General features: G+C 46.8%; 1 protein-coding gene and 1 non-coding gene across 5 annotated transcripts in view; both read left to right on the forward strand.

Annotated features, from left to right (window-relative positions):
* DGLUCY (D-glutamate cyclase) overlaps positions 1–14,182 on the forward strand; it is a 163,805-nt gene that overhangs the window by 26,188 nt on the left and 123,435 nt on the right. The window lies entirely within an intron of this gene.
* LOC112128866 (U7 small nuclear RNA) lies at positions 4,755–4,816 on the forward strand. The gene has a single exon (XR_002911317.1). It is a non-coding gene; the product is annotated as a U7 small nuclear RNA (small nuclear RNA).

Consider the following 14,182-nt stretch of genomic DNA (forward strand, 5'->3'; position numbering starts at 1 on the left):
GGTTGAATCCACAGAGGTGGAACCCACAGATATAGAGGGCTGACTGTATTTTTTACCTGTTCAGATCCTCTATCAGATCAGGTGAGCTTTGAGGGCTAGACACTCAATAAACACTTTTTATGTTTCATTTTTTAACTTAATTAATTAATTAATTTTGAGACAGGGTTTCACTCTGTCATCCAGGCTAGAGTGCAGTGGCTCGATCTCAGCTCACTGCAGCCTCCACCTCCAAGGCTCAAGCCATTCTCCTGCCTCAACCTCCCAAGTTTGAAACCACAGGTGTGCACCACCACACCTGGCTAATTTTTTGTATTTTTGATAGAGATGGGGTTTCACCATGTTGCCCAGGCTGTAGACTTCCCTAAATTCCCCCAGGACAAGGACAGGACTGACCCCAGGGTCCAAATCAGGGCTGCATCTGCAGATGGCTGCAGTTCATGGGACCCACCTTTGAAAGCCAAAGGTGAGCGGAGTCTAAAAGTTTGCCACAAGATCGATGTCAGCTGGTCTTGTTCCCTGGTCTCCACAGACTAACAAATTCGAGCCCCCCAGAAGTTCAAAGGACTCAACCAATGTCTTATTCATCTTCTCTGTGCCTAGAATCAAATCAGACACTGCTTACAAAATCATCTTTGTCCATTCAAAAAATATTTATTGATCACCTATTGCATGCCAGGAATTGTGTTGCCCTACAGAAGCCCCCTGTCTGATGGGTATATAAAGTAGAGGTTCCTCTTCAAAGACTTTCCTCCCCATCTAATTAGAAATAAATAGTAACTTCTCTTAGAAGCAAAATTTATTCAAAGACCTGTGCTAACATTCTTAAGTATCTGCTAGCCGTAATAAAGAAATCAATGTACTTTATGTTCTTAGCTCCCACAATTTAGCTTAAATATTTGCCCTGGCATGCTTATACTGGTCCAAGCAAGCATTAGGTCATAGCCTGTTCGTCTTCCTTATTTGAAGGTGTTTTTACCTTTCTCAACATTCCACAGGTTACTTCCTCCTTCCTTTGTTCTCCTCTGCCTTTGCCTCTTTTTTTTTTTGAGACGGAGTCTCGCTCTGTCGCCCAGGCTGGAGTGCAGTGGCGCGATCTCGGCTCACTGCAAGCTCCACCTCCCGGGTTCACACCATTCTCCTGCCTCAGCCTTCTGAGTAACTGGGACTACAGGCACTCACCACCACGCCTGGCTAATTTTTTGTATTTTTAGTAGAGACGGGGTTTCACCGTGTTAGCCAGGATGGTCTCGATCTCCTGACCTCGTGGTCCACCCGCCTCGGCCTCCCAAAGTGCTGGGATTACAGGCGTGAGCCACCACGCCCGGCCCTTTGCCTCTTTTAAAAAGTTCTAAGTTGCCAGCCAATCGGGACAGATACAGAATGTGAGGTCTCATTCCAGCCAATGGAAACTGGGCACAGCAGTAGGGTGGACGAGTCAGGTTATAAATGACCCTGTCTCCTTTGTTCAGTGTACTCTCGTGACAAAACTACTGGCAAGTGTACCCTTTCTGCAGAAAGTAAAAATGGCCTTGCTAAGGAAATTAAATTTATGTTCAAGTGCTATTTCTTTACAGCACCGGGGAACAAGAAATGCTTTTCTAACATGGGGAAGACAGACCTATAGCCAGCTACAATGAGACAGCCCAGGGATGGAGCCTCTAACCCAGCAGTAGGTCAGAGGAGGCATCTTGGGGAGGTGAAAGCTGAGGGGAGTCTCCAAGGAGGAGGAGGAGCTGGGCAGACAAAGGGTCAGAGGAAGATGTTCCAGGCAGAGAAGGTGAGCTGGGAGCCAGGGAGAAGAGGACCCCATTGGAAATTGCAAGTAAATGTAGAGAAGTCAGTATAAGTGCAAAGTGCTTTGTCCAGTTTTGGAGCTCCAAGGAATTAGAAAACAGTGACCCTGACGTCAAGGAATTTACAGTAAAAGATATGTGAAAAGGGAAATAAATAATGATATAAAGCATCATGTTTTGCTTCACCTCCCTGGGGGTTACAGTTTGAATGTGATTTGGAGCTTCCACCCCACTATTATAAGAATACTTTTCTTTCCTTCTTGGAAAGAAGTCTTCCATGATAAGTTCCACAACCACAGGGTTGTACTCAGTCGCTAGGACAGTCCTAGAGCTTCTACCTGTTAGTGAGAAAAAAATCAGAGAAGCCGATGAGTCCCCGTTAGTGTCTTGTTCTCTGCTGTTATTATTGCTGTTGCTGTCAGCAGTGCCTCTGGTGAGACCTCAGAGCCTGGGGCAGAGCTTGTCCAAGGAAGAAAGTGCTTTCAGGACAGAGATAGGGCTTGTGGTCAGGGAGAGAGGGGAGAAGAGGATCCTTTTCCATAGGGTCCCCCTAAGCAGGGGTTGCTGCAGGCCACGGTCACCTCAACTCCCAGTGCCTTGGCCTACTGGCCCCGAGCCATTTCAGATCCTGTGAACACAGACATGTGTACACACCCAGAGTCGCCCCCAGGGATGGGAGGCTGCCAACCTGAAGCCACTTGTATTCTGGGAAGCAGCATCTATCTTTCCTTGGGGACCCCACCCTCCCAAGCAAGGAAGTTCCTTTCTTCTGTTCCAAGGCCAGCTCTGTCCCCAGGATGAATGGCATCTCTCTGTGGAGACTAAAGGGGAATATGACTTCGCTCTGGTACACATTTAACAAGCAAATGGTTAGATCAATGCCACAGGGCCCGCTCAGTAAATACTTGATGCTGATTGTACCAGACACTGAAGGAATTGTCCATTCCGCAGCGGTTGCCCCTTCTAAAAACTGCCTCTTCCTCCATTCTCGTCATGCTTCCCTAGACAGCTGCAAGGTTCTAGAACCATCTTGCCCTCCTGCCCACCATGGGACAGTAAGTTTCTTCCTGGGTATTTTTGGGGGATTGCAACTGAGAAAGTCAGGGCTCTTTTGATGATGGAAACTGCCAAATGCCCAACTCAGGAGCCGGTGGCAGCTCTGTCAGGAAGAAAAGGGTGACTGTGCAGAGAGAAAAGGCAACTAAAGTCACAGGGCAGAAAGAAGCAGGAGAGATGGTGAGGGACCCCTCGGGGGAGTCTCTGGTTCTCATCGTGTCCGACTTTCTTGTAGTTCTGGCAATAAAACCCTCTCTTGGCTTAAGCAGCTTTGCATGCTTTATGTAAGTCTGTCGCTTTATAAACTAGGGTGACCAAGCAATTCATTGTCGAAACTAAGACATTTTAAGAATGAAAGGGGTGGCGGGACACAGTAGCTCGCACCTGTAATCCCAGCACTTTGGGAGGCCGAGGCGAGCGGATCACCTGAGATCAGGAGTTCAAGACCAGCCTGGCCAACATGTGAAATCCCGTCTCTACTAAAAATACAAAAATTAACCAGGCATGGCGGCACACGCCTATAATCCCAGCTACTTGGGAGGCTGATGCAGGAGAATCACTTGAACCCTGGAGGCAGAGCTTGCAGTGAGCCGAGATCACGCCACTATACTCCAGCCTGGGCGACAGAGTGAGACTCTGTCTCAAAAATGAAAAAAAAAAAAAAAAAGCATGAAAAGGGTCATCTACTATGTACCCACAAAAATTAAAAATAAAATTTTTAAAAAGAAAAGAATGAAAAGGGACATTATTAGTAATTACTCTGTGACAACAGGTGTAACCTGGAATGATCTCATACAAGCCAAAACCTCTATGCACCCTACATACAACCCACTGATCCAATCATGGGACAGTCTGTCCACCTCTACTGAGGTGCACAAGTGGGGCCCTGACGAAGGAGGAAACATCTGACTGTGCGGGTATCTGGCTGGCGGCTGCAGAAACATGTGCCCTAAAACCCATTCCTCTCTCCTTGCTGGCTGAGCACGCTTTCATTGCACTGCCATAGGGAGGAAAACACCTTGTTCCAGACAGGTTCCAAAATTACATCAGGTTCTTATGGGGGAAAGCCCACAGATGAGGAAGTAAACTGGCTTCCATCCCAGTCATGGATCTCGGTGAGGACCACTTACTCTCCCTGGACCTCAGCCAAAAAAAGGAGTGGTGAGGGTACCTGTTGAATGACAGTGAATTTGCCTCCATATGCTCTGTTTTTTTTGTTTTAGATGCCACTGCCCCACAAGCTACATCCTCTGTGAGTTTTTAAAACCTTCTCCCAGCCTCCTGCATGACTTTGGCCATAAGCATCCTTCCTCACCTGGGCTGAAAACAACAGGGAGTTCCTGAGGGTCGGGCAGCGTTTGGTCATGAAGGGCAGGGATGCTGTACCTCCTGCCATGGCTCTAGGGGAGCTCTGTCCTGGTTAGCAAACTAAGAGCCACTGGCAGGAGCTTGCTGATGTCAGGAAAGTCCACTGGTAGCCTTGGGGTACATGATCCAGCTCCCCTCTGACCCTATTTGGTCACAGGTAGGTTCTCCAAGACTGATGGGAAGGAGGAGACACTGAGGAAGATGCCTAAGACGTCTGGTGGAGCCTTGGCTGTTCCGTCTCCCCTGTCTCTGTCAGACTCCCAGCAAATGTGCACAGGGAGGGTGGGGATGGCTCCATCTTCCAGGGTGACTGGGGGTGAGCAGTCCTACAGCTCAGAGGCTGCATTCTGCAGGGCGAATCCACCCATTTTCCTGGCTTCTCCAAACACCTCAGCCTCTTGGTCTTCTACCCTTTGCTCTCTGCAAGAGAGGGAGGAAGGTGTGGTCAGCGTGGACTTTACCCCTGAAGGGCTATTGCTTTAAGGAGTGTTGAGGGTGGGAAGACATCTATTAAGCCAGCTTGGCAAATTCCCCGTCCAGTGTTACAACTCTTTTAGAATTTGTCTAGCAGGTTTTCTGGTCTTTACTGAAAAGCCCCAAATAAAAATACAATACAATACAATACCATACCACATATAATAAAATACATTCCTCTCCATAAATTCCTCTTCCAGAAAGCCCCCCCAAAAAAAAAAATTCCGGCCGGACGCAGTGGCTCACACCTGTAATCTCAGCACTTTGGGAGGCCGAGGTGGGCGGGTCAGTTGAGCTCCGGAGTTCAAGACAAGCCTGGGCAACATGGTAAAACCTCGTCTTTACTAAAAACTACAAAACTTAGCCAGGCGCGGGTGGCAGGTGCCTGTAATCCCAGCTACTTGGGAGGCTGAAGAAGGAGAATCACTTGAACCTGGGCAGCAGAGGTTGCAATGAGCCTAGACCACGCCACTGCACTCCAGCCTGGGCGACAAAAATAAATAAATAAAATAAATAAAAATAAAATAAAAAATAAAAACTTCTGTCCGTTTGTCTATTCTCAGAGGACATATGCCTTTTCCTGAACCTGGAAATAATGCAAAAAGTTCTGACAACTGGACAAAGGTCCATAGCCTGTCTGGACGATTCCCATGTGCATGTCTGGGGCGGAAGATAGTTGGTATAGAGGGCAAAGACACCCAGGTGCTGTCGTAAGAGATCAGTCTGAGCACAGAGACCCCTGTTCCATCCCTTATGGAGTCCCTTTAATGACTGTATCCGGGAATGAACGTACCCAAGTCCCCTGAACACAGACTCTCCTGCCACAGCCAGGCTGAGCATTTTGGGACACGGCCTTCCTTCAACCCTCCTCTGCTCTAAAATGTCAGTGGCTTTTGACTGCCCCTCAATCATCCTTGCATCTCTAGGGCTCTGTCCTCTGATGTCCTACTCATGGAAATTGACCATGTCTTCCAAATCAAACCCTTGACTCCAGGCAGGCCAATATCTATACTCTAAGATTCCTTGCTCATTCCTGTCTCCACCTACCTGGAGCTCCCTGCCCCTTTAAAAACATGCCTATGCTTCAAGCCAGACTCTTCCTTGGAGCCTTTCCTGATGACTTCAGCCCATGTTAATTTCATGTATTAACCATAGTACTAATTTAACGCTTGATCTTATGCTGACACATTCTTGACTACTGTACTGGCCTACGGCTGCTCTTCCCAATTACAGAGTGTGCAGGACAGAAACTATCTTCTGCATATTCATATCCACACTCACCCACCATGGTGCTTAGAATAGTACCAAACTTGTAGTAGGTGTTCAATAAACTCTTGTTAATCATTTGATTTCCATACTGAGTTGAATTGTTTCGGTTTCTTTTAGTGTTGCTGTATGCTAGTGGGTTCTAATCTTCTCAAATATGAAGATCTCCCTATGAGAAAAGTGGTATCTTGAGTATTGGTTAGATTGAGAAGACACTTGATGATAAAAGGCTTTTATATGACTTATCTTTTATTCATTCTCAACAGAGACTGCACACATTTGAGAAACAGTAGTGCCTGTATGTGTGGGAGAGAAAGGGTAGCCACTGAGTGCTAGAAAATGGTTGCTGGAGATGTGGTTCATGAACTCCTTGCTGTAACGGTATCATAGAGATCTCGTGGCTTCATGGCCCCAGATAGGGAACCAAAGGAGTATGCAATTCAACATAATCCTTGCAAGTACCTAATCCAGACATCTCTCTGTGGCTATCCAACCATGATTGCATTTAAGATATTTTCTGGGCCAAGTGCAGTGCTTCACGCCTGTAATCTCACCATTTTGGGAGGCTGAGGCAGGTGGATCACCTGAGGTCAGGAGTTCAAGACCAGCCTGGCCAACATGGTGAAACCCTGTCTCTACTAAAAATACAAAAATTAGCCGAGCACAGTGGCGGGCGCCTATGGTCCCAGCTACTCGGGAGGCTGAGGCAGGAGACTCGCTTGAATCCGGGAGACAAAGGTTGCAGTGAGCCAAGATCGCGCCACTGCACTCCAGCCTGGGCCACACAGTGAAACTCAGTCTCAAAAAAAAAAAAAAAAAGATAATTTGTGAAACAAATGAATAGATACAACAGAAAATAAGAGGTTGGAAGAATTTATATGATCATAATGATTGCATAATGACTATAATAATGATATAATTAATAATATATTATTGAGCACTAGTTGCTAGGTGCTTTTGGTTGCTTTACTTCTTGTGTATTATTTAACCCTTACAGGATGCGATAAAGTATGATTATCCCCATTAGGAAACTGTGAGCAGGGGTCGTTGTGGAAATGGAAATGCAAGTTTTGTATTTGGGTAGATGAGGTACAAAACAGCACCAGCAGAGAAACGAAATGTGGTAGATCCATGAAATGGAATATTATCTAGCTATAAAAAGGAATTGAAGACTGATGTATGCAACAATATGAATGAACCTCAAAACATTATGCTAGCTGGGCATGGTGATTCATGCCTGTAATCCCAGCGCTTTAGGAAGCCAAAGTGGGTAGATTGCTTGAGGCCAAGGTGGGTGGATTGCTTGAGACCAGGAGTTTGAGACCAGCCTGGCCAACATGGCAAAACCCTATCTCTACTAAAAATACAAAAATGAGCCAGTTGTGTTGGTGCATGCCTGTAATCCCAGCTTCTTGGGAGGCTGAGGCATGAGAATTGCTTGAACCCAGGAGATGGAGGTTACAGTGAGCTGAGACTGAGCCACTGCACTCCAGCCTGGGTGACAGAGCAACAAAACAAACAAACAAACAGAAAACCATTATGCTAAGTGAAAGAAGCCAGTCACAAAAAGTCACATCTTGTATCGTTCCATTTACATGAAATGTTCCAAGGAGGAGGCAGATCAGTGGTTGCAGGGACTGGATCTGGGGAATGAGATGTGACTGCTTAACAGGTATACGGTTTCCATGTGGGGTGATGAAAAGTTCTGGAACTAGATAGTGCTGATAGTTGCCCAACACTATGCAGATACTTAATACCACTAAATTGTACCCTTGAAAATGAGTGCATCTTATGTTATGTGCATTTTACCACAATTTACAATGAAAGTCAAAAAGAGCAACTACAGGCTGGGCATGGTGGCTCATGCCTGTAATCCCAGCACTTTGGGAGGCTGAGGTGGGTGAATCATGAGGTCAGGAGTTTGAGACCAGCCTGGCCAATATAGTGAAACCCTGTTTCTACTAAAAATACAAAAAATTAGTGGGCACGGTGGCAGGTGCCTGTAATCCCAGCTACTCAGGAGGCTGGGGCAGGAGAATCACTTGAACCTGGGAGGTGGAGGTTGCAGTGAGCCAAGATCACACCACTGCATTCTAGCCTGGGCGACCGAGTGAGACTCTCTCCCAAAAAAAGAAAAAAAAAAGCAACTACAGCCCATGTGGAAACAGGATCCCAGAGGCAGAGGTGACCATGCAGACAGAAGCTGGGAGCCTGTAGACACAGGTGGGAGTGCTTCAGAATGCCTTCAGGCCTGGGCCGGGTGCGATAGCTCACTCCTGTAATCCCAGCACTTTGGGAGGCTGAGGTCAGGAGTTCGAGACCACTCTGGCCAACATGGTGAAACCCCATCTCTACTAAAAATACAGAAATTAGCTGGGTATGGTGATGGGCGCCTGTAATCCCAGCTACTCGGGAGGCTGAGGCAGGAGAATCACTTGAACCCAGGAAGCAGAGGTTGCAGTGAGCCAAGATCTCGCCATTGCACCCTAGCCTGGGCGACAAGAGCAAAACTCTGTCTCAAAAAAAAAAAAAAAAGTCTTCAGGCCTGGAGTGAGAAATCAAGCCATGATCTCATGAGACAGGGCTGTCATCAGCCTGTGGACATCTATATTAAGGATATACCACTTTGTAAAAGGATCCAACACAAGCTGTGATGAATGGAACCTGCTCACTCTGGGTCCAGGCATGGGTGATCTAAAGCAGCAGCTGCCCTCCAGCAGCCGGTCACCTCTCCTAGCCACACAAAACTCTAGCCATCTCCTCTGGTCATGAGACAGCACCCATGAGAAAATCCCCCCCCCTACCCGGCAGTTCATTTGCCCCTGAAAGCAGACCATGTGCCCACTTGCTTTTCTTCTCAGCGGCAGCAAAGCAGGTGTCCTTTCTCGGCGGTCCTGCCTTCTAGAACCGCTTTCCTTCATATCACAAAAACAATGACTATTGCTGAGAAATTAGTCCACTGCTGAAGAACTTCCAGGAGTCATGGTTGGGATATGCTGATTCCTAGGGGCACCAGGAGGGAGGAGGAGGCTGGTTCTCAGGGTCGGCAGAGGCTGCCTATGCCCTGTCCTTGCCTGGCTCGCTTCCTGCCACAAGGCCAGTGGCTAAGAATAAGGGTGCTTGTCACCGCATCTTTACACGTGAAGGCAAGTGGCTATGACATGCACTCCATGTTCTTTCTTTGGTAAGGGAGCTTTTTTTCCTGGTAGAGTCAAGCCTCTTAAAAAGAATACACCATAGTTCAATCTGTTTCTTTTGTGGATTTCAAAAGAGATGCTTTATTCGGTTCAGAAATGTGGCAACAGCTGGAGAAGCTATTCCCAAGGCAAAGAACAAAGACTTGCAATTATTTATAGTGTGGGATGGGAAGAGAGAAAGATGGAGTGGAAGAAGACTCTGCAAATAGGGGGGAGAAAAATGGCAGCTCTCCTTTATACACCTCTTCAGTGGTACTCTCCGTTGGCCCACCCCTCCCTCCCCAGCTTTCCGTCTGGGCCCACCTTTCCCCAAAACACATCTTCTATATCTTTGTCATCTAGAACCATCACTGCCTCAATCCAAAGCTCACATCTTCAGTGTCCCACCGCACACAGAGTCCAGCCCCTGCTTTCCAAGGTAAAGTCTTGCTGACCTGAGCCAGGTGCTAGTGCCCTTCCACCCCCTTCCAATCCCCTATAACAAGAATTTCACTCATGGCCTCTGGGGATAATGGTATAACTCAAAGGAATGACAAGGATTTCAGATGCTAGCATTTGGTAGTGGGAATGTTTTGAGGTAGGTGGGGGTCTTTGTCATCTCCTCACTTTGTATTGCACAAGTGGCCAATTGAACCAGTAGGGAAGCTGGGCGTGGTGGCACTTTGGGAGGCTGAGGCGGGCAGATCACCTGAGGTCAGGAGTTCGAGACCAACCTGGCCAACATGGCAAAACCCCATTTCTACTAAAAATACAAAAATTAGCCAGGTGTGGTGATGCGCACCTGTAATCCCAGCTACTTGGGAGGCTGAGGCAGGAGAATCGCTTGGTTGCTTGAAGCTGGGAGGTGGAGGTTGCAGTGAGCCAAGATTGTGCCACTGCACTCCAGCCTGGGTGACAGAGCGAGACTCCATCTCAGGGCCAGGGGTGGGAAGGAAAAACCCGTAGGGAGATGCATTATTGAAAATTGGGGAGTGAGACCCTCTCACTGGTGACTCCTCCTGGGGCCAAGTCAGTGACGGATGGAGGAGTTTGTACAGCCATACAGGTTGTGACTTTTCTTGAAATTGCCTGGGGACTGACCACAGCACAGTTATCCAGAGAGGCTTGTCTGCCCTTAGAGTGTCGGGGTCCACACTTGCACTTAGGCCCATGTTCCGCTGAGCGCCTTCCCCAGCCCACCCCCCGGCTTGTTCCTCCGACTTCTGCACCTCCCAAGGTTTCAGTGTGTACATTCAGCCTGAGGCTGACCACTCAGCTCACCTGTAGGAACTTTTCTCCCTTGATCCTTCCCAGGGGAGGGAACAAGTTGTCCCACTGAGAGGGAGTGGGTCAGCTGTGGTCAAGAGGCAATTTTACTGAGCTGGCACTGGGAAAATTGGAGAAATTGCTGGGTTGGCACAGGGCATGCTGCCCATGAAACACTCTCCAAGATTAACTCATACAATTTCAGATTTCTGTGTCAGCTTAAAAAGCCTTAAATCTATAGAAGCAGAAAATAGATTGGTGGCGGTTGCCTTGGGCTGGAGAAAAGAGATTGGCGTAAATGGGGAGTGACTGCTAACAGGTCTGGGAGTTTCTTTTGGGGTGATGAAAAGTTTTAGGCTGGGGGCAGTGGCTCACGCCTGTAATCCCAGCACTTTAGGGGTTCAAAGCAGGAGGACTGCTTGAGTCCAAGAGTTCAAGACCAGCCTGGGCAATATGGTGAAACCCTGTCTCTACCGAAAAAATACAAAAATTAGCTGGGTGTGGCACGTGCCTGTGGTCCCAGCTACTTGGGAGGCTGAGGTGAGAGGGTTGCTTGAGGCCAGGAGGTGGAGGTTGCAGTGAACTGTGATTGCCTCACTGGACTCCAGCTTGGGTGACAGAGCGAGACACTGTCTCAAAAAAAAACAAAAAAAAAGCAAAGAAAATGTTTTAAAATTGTGGTGAGGTTGCAAAGTTCCATGAATATGCGAAAAATTATTGAGTTATACACTTTAAGTAGGTGAATATGTATGTTTGAGAATTAAATCTCAATAAAGCTATTTGTTAAGCCTCATGTTTCCCTCCAAAAACAATTCAACATAGACAGTCCCCACAAGGCAGGCTTGTAGACAGCTTGCCCACCCTCACCTTGACCCTGTCTCTCTCTACTTGGCGTTCAACGACCCCCTCCCCTCCCTTTTTTTTTTTTTTTTTTTTTTTTTGAGACGGAGTTTCGCTCTTGTTGCCCAGGCTGGAGTGCAATGGCGTGATCTTGGCTCACTGCAACCTCCACCTCCTGGGTTCAAGCAATTCTCCTGCGTCAACCTCCCTGGTAGCTGGGATTACAGGCGTGTGCCACCACGCCCAGCTAATTTTGCCTCCTCCTCCGAATGTTAATTACTCATTTGACTCTTCCTACCTTGTATGATGTCACTTGTATCCAGTGGTGTTTTAGTAAATGTTTAACAACCAGCTTTCTGGAAGAAAAAGAAAAAAAAAATCCTAGTTTGTAGCATTTGCCGATGTTCGTAATATAAATATTCCCCACTACAGCCAATGTCAAGCTGTTAACCTGATGGCACTGAATGCAGAGCTAGGAAATGCCCCACAGGCCACCATTATGTAGCATTTCTACCATATAGGTGTGAAGGACCCCAAGAGCAGAGATGATAGTAAAACATCAGAAAATAATTAGGAAATGGCTGGGCACCATAGTTCATGGCTCATACCTATAATCCCAGCACTTCAGCAGGCTGAGGCAGGAGGATCACTTGAGCCCAGGAGTTCGAGACCAGCCTGGGCAACATGGTGGGACCTCATCTCTAAAACAAAACCAAAAATTAGCCAGGCCTGGTGGTGCGCATCTGTAAGTCCCAGCTATTCAGGAGGCTGAGGCAGGATGATTGCTTGAGCTTGAGATCAAGGCTGTAGTGAGCTGTGATGGCACCACTGCACTCCAGCCTAGGTGACAGAGTGAGACTCTGTCTCAAAAATAAAAAATAAAATAATTAGGAGGTGATGAGCTTTGAGTGTGTATTACCTTTGTTTTTTAATATAACTTATTAAATTATGTTTATATGATTTAACTTCTAATCATGGCTGTATTTAACAACTGGCTCACAAACTTCCCAAAAATTTAACACTCTGCTCCTACAAGCTTGTGTGAGCCACCTCCAGCCTCAGGATGAGTACCTGCCTCAACCTGACCACTGCTGCAGGTCTGTCCTCTTGCCAAAAAGATGTCATTTCTTAGAAGGCAGACTGCATACTCTATGAGGACAGGGATTGTGTTACCTTGTTGATCACTGAATAACCCATGTGGCCTATGGCACATCCTGGGTACACTCAGTACATATTTATGGAATGAGAGTAAGGGACTTTCTTTGTAAGCACAGCAACAGTTAATGAATGCTTAGCAAGTAACAAGCTCCTATAAATATTGTCTGATTGAATAGTGGAAAATAATGGAATAAAAGAAAATTTAATGCATGTAGGTCTTTAGCTTATTTATCTTTATGAGTTAAGTCAAGGTAAAAGATGTCTGTTCTGCTCTGGGCACAGAGCAAGCTCTCTCTGCATTTGGGGTACAGTGTAAGGAGAATGAGAGAAGATGAAGAGCAGAAGAAAGGAGGCTGCTTGATGCAGGAGGTAGCTTTAGAAGAATTAAAGCCAACAAATGGGACTACCTCCTAACCTACTGAAGAGAACAGCAGTTTAAGAAAGGAGGTCACAGGGTTTAGGGTCAGAGTTTCCGAACACTTTTAAACAAGTACCCTTCACTGGCCAGGCACAGTGACTCAGGCCTGTAATCCCAGTACTTTGGGAGGCCGAGGCAGGCAGATCACTTGAGGTCAGGAGCTCGAGACCAGCCTGGCCAACATGGTGAAACCCCATCTCTAATAAAAATACAAAAATTAGCCGGGCATGGGAGCATGCATGTGTAGTCCCAGCTACTGGAGAGGCCGAAGTGGGAGGACTGTTTGAGCCCAGGAGGTTGAGGCTGCAGTGAGCTGCGATCGCACCACTGTACTCCAGCCTAGGCAACAGAGACCCAATCTCAAAAAAAAAAAAAAAAAAAAAAATGCCCTTTGCTGATAAGCATAAAAATCTCCCTTCTTTTCTTAGAGATTCTGATCTGTTCCCTTAGGCGAATATCACCATAGAATGAGAATTATTCCTACTCAGTTCTGGGTATCCCCACCAACCCAGGGGATCTGCAGTTTTATTTAGGAAAGCGTAGCATTTTGGGTCAGTTGGGCTGAGAATCAGGCTGTGAAAGTCTGAGCCAGGGCCAGCAGGCAGCACACATGGTTTCCAGGTCTGCCCTTGCCCTTGCACTTGCTGTGCCACCTTGGGCAAGTTGCTACCCCTCCCTAGGTCTCAGTTTCCTCACCTTCGACATCCTCACCTTTAACTAGAAAATTAGATGGTTTCTACAAAATTAGCTGAGCATGGTGGCACATGCCTGTAATCCCAGCTACTCAGGAAGCTGAGGCGGGAGAATCGCTTGAACCCGAGAGGCAGTAGGTTGCAGTGAGCCAAGATCGCGCCATTATACTCCAGCCTGGGCAACAAGAGCAAAACTCCATCTCAAAAAAAAAAAAAAAAAAAAAAAAAAAAAGAAGAAGAAAAGAAAAGAAAATTAGATGGTTTCGAAGTTTCCTCTCAGCTCTAACATTTGATGAGCCCGAGTTCAATATTCATCCTGACCCAGATTTCAAAGATAATGTACTTAAAATATTACAAAATTTGAAAGTGATCAGTTATCTCCTCCGCTTAGAAATGTCATTGCTGGCAGTGCATTGGTGGGTGTTAGGGGCTATTTTGGTCCCTGGGTGTTCAGAAGAGGAGGAAGAGAGGGTGGAGAGATTACCAATTCAGTAACCTCCTCACGACTTTTGAGGCTAAGTCAATGCTTGTCTTGAATGCCTAATCCAAACAGCTGTGAGTTGTGGAGGTGTGTTAAAATGGTGACAAAAATAGCAACTGCTTTCTTTTACTGGGTGCGTACTTAGGACATTGGACTTAACGTGACTTCTCTCTGATTTCCAAAACAACTTCTCA

This window comes from Pongo abelii, chromosome 15 (assembly GCF_028885655.2).
Source record: "Pongo abelii isolate AG06213 chromosome 15, NHGRI_mPonAbe1-v2.0_pri, whole genome shotgun sequence".
Taxonomy (NCBI): Eukaryota; Metazoa; Chordata; class Mammalia; order Primates; family Hominidae; genus Pongo; species Pongo abelii.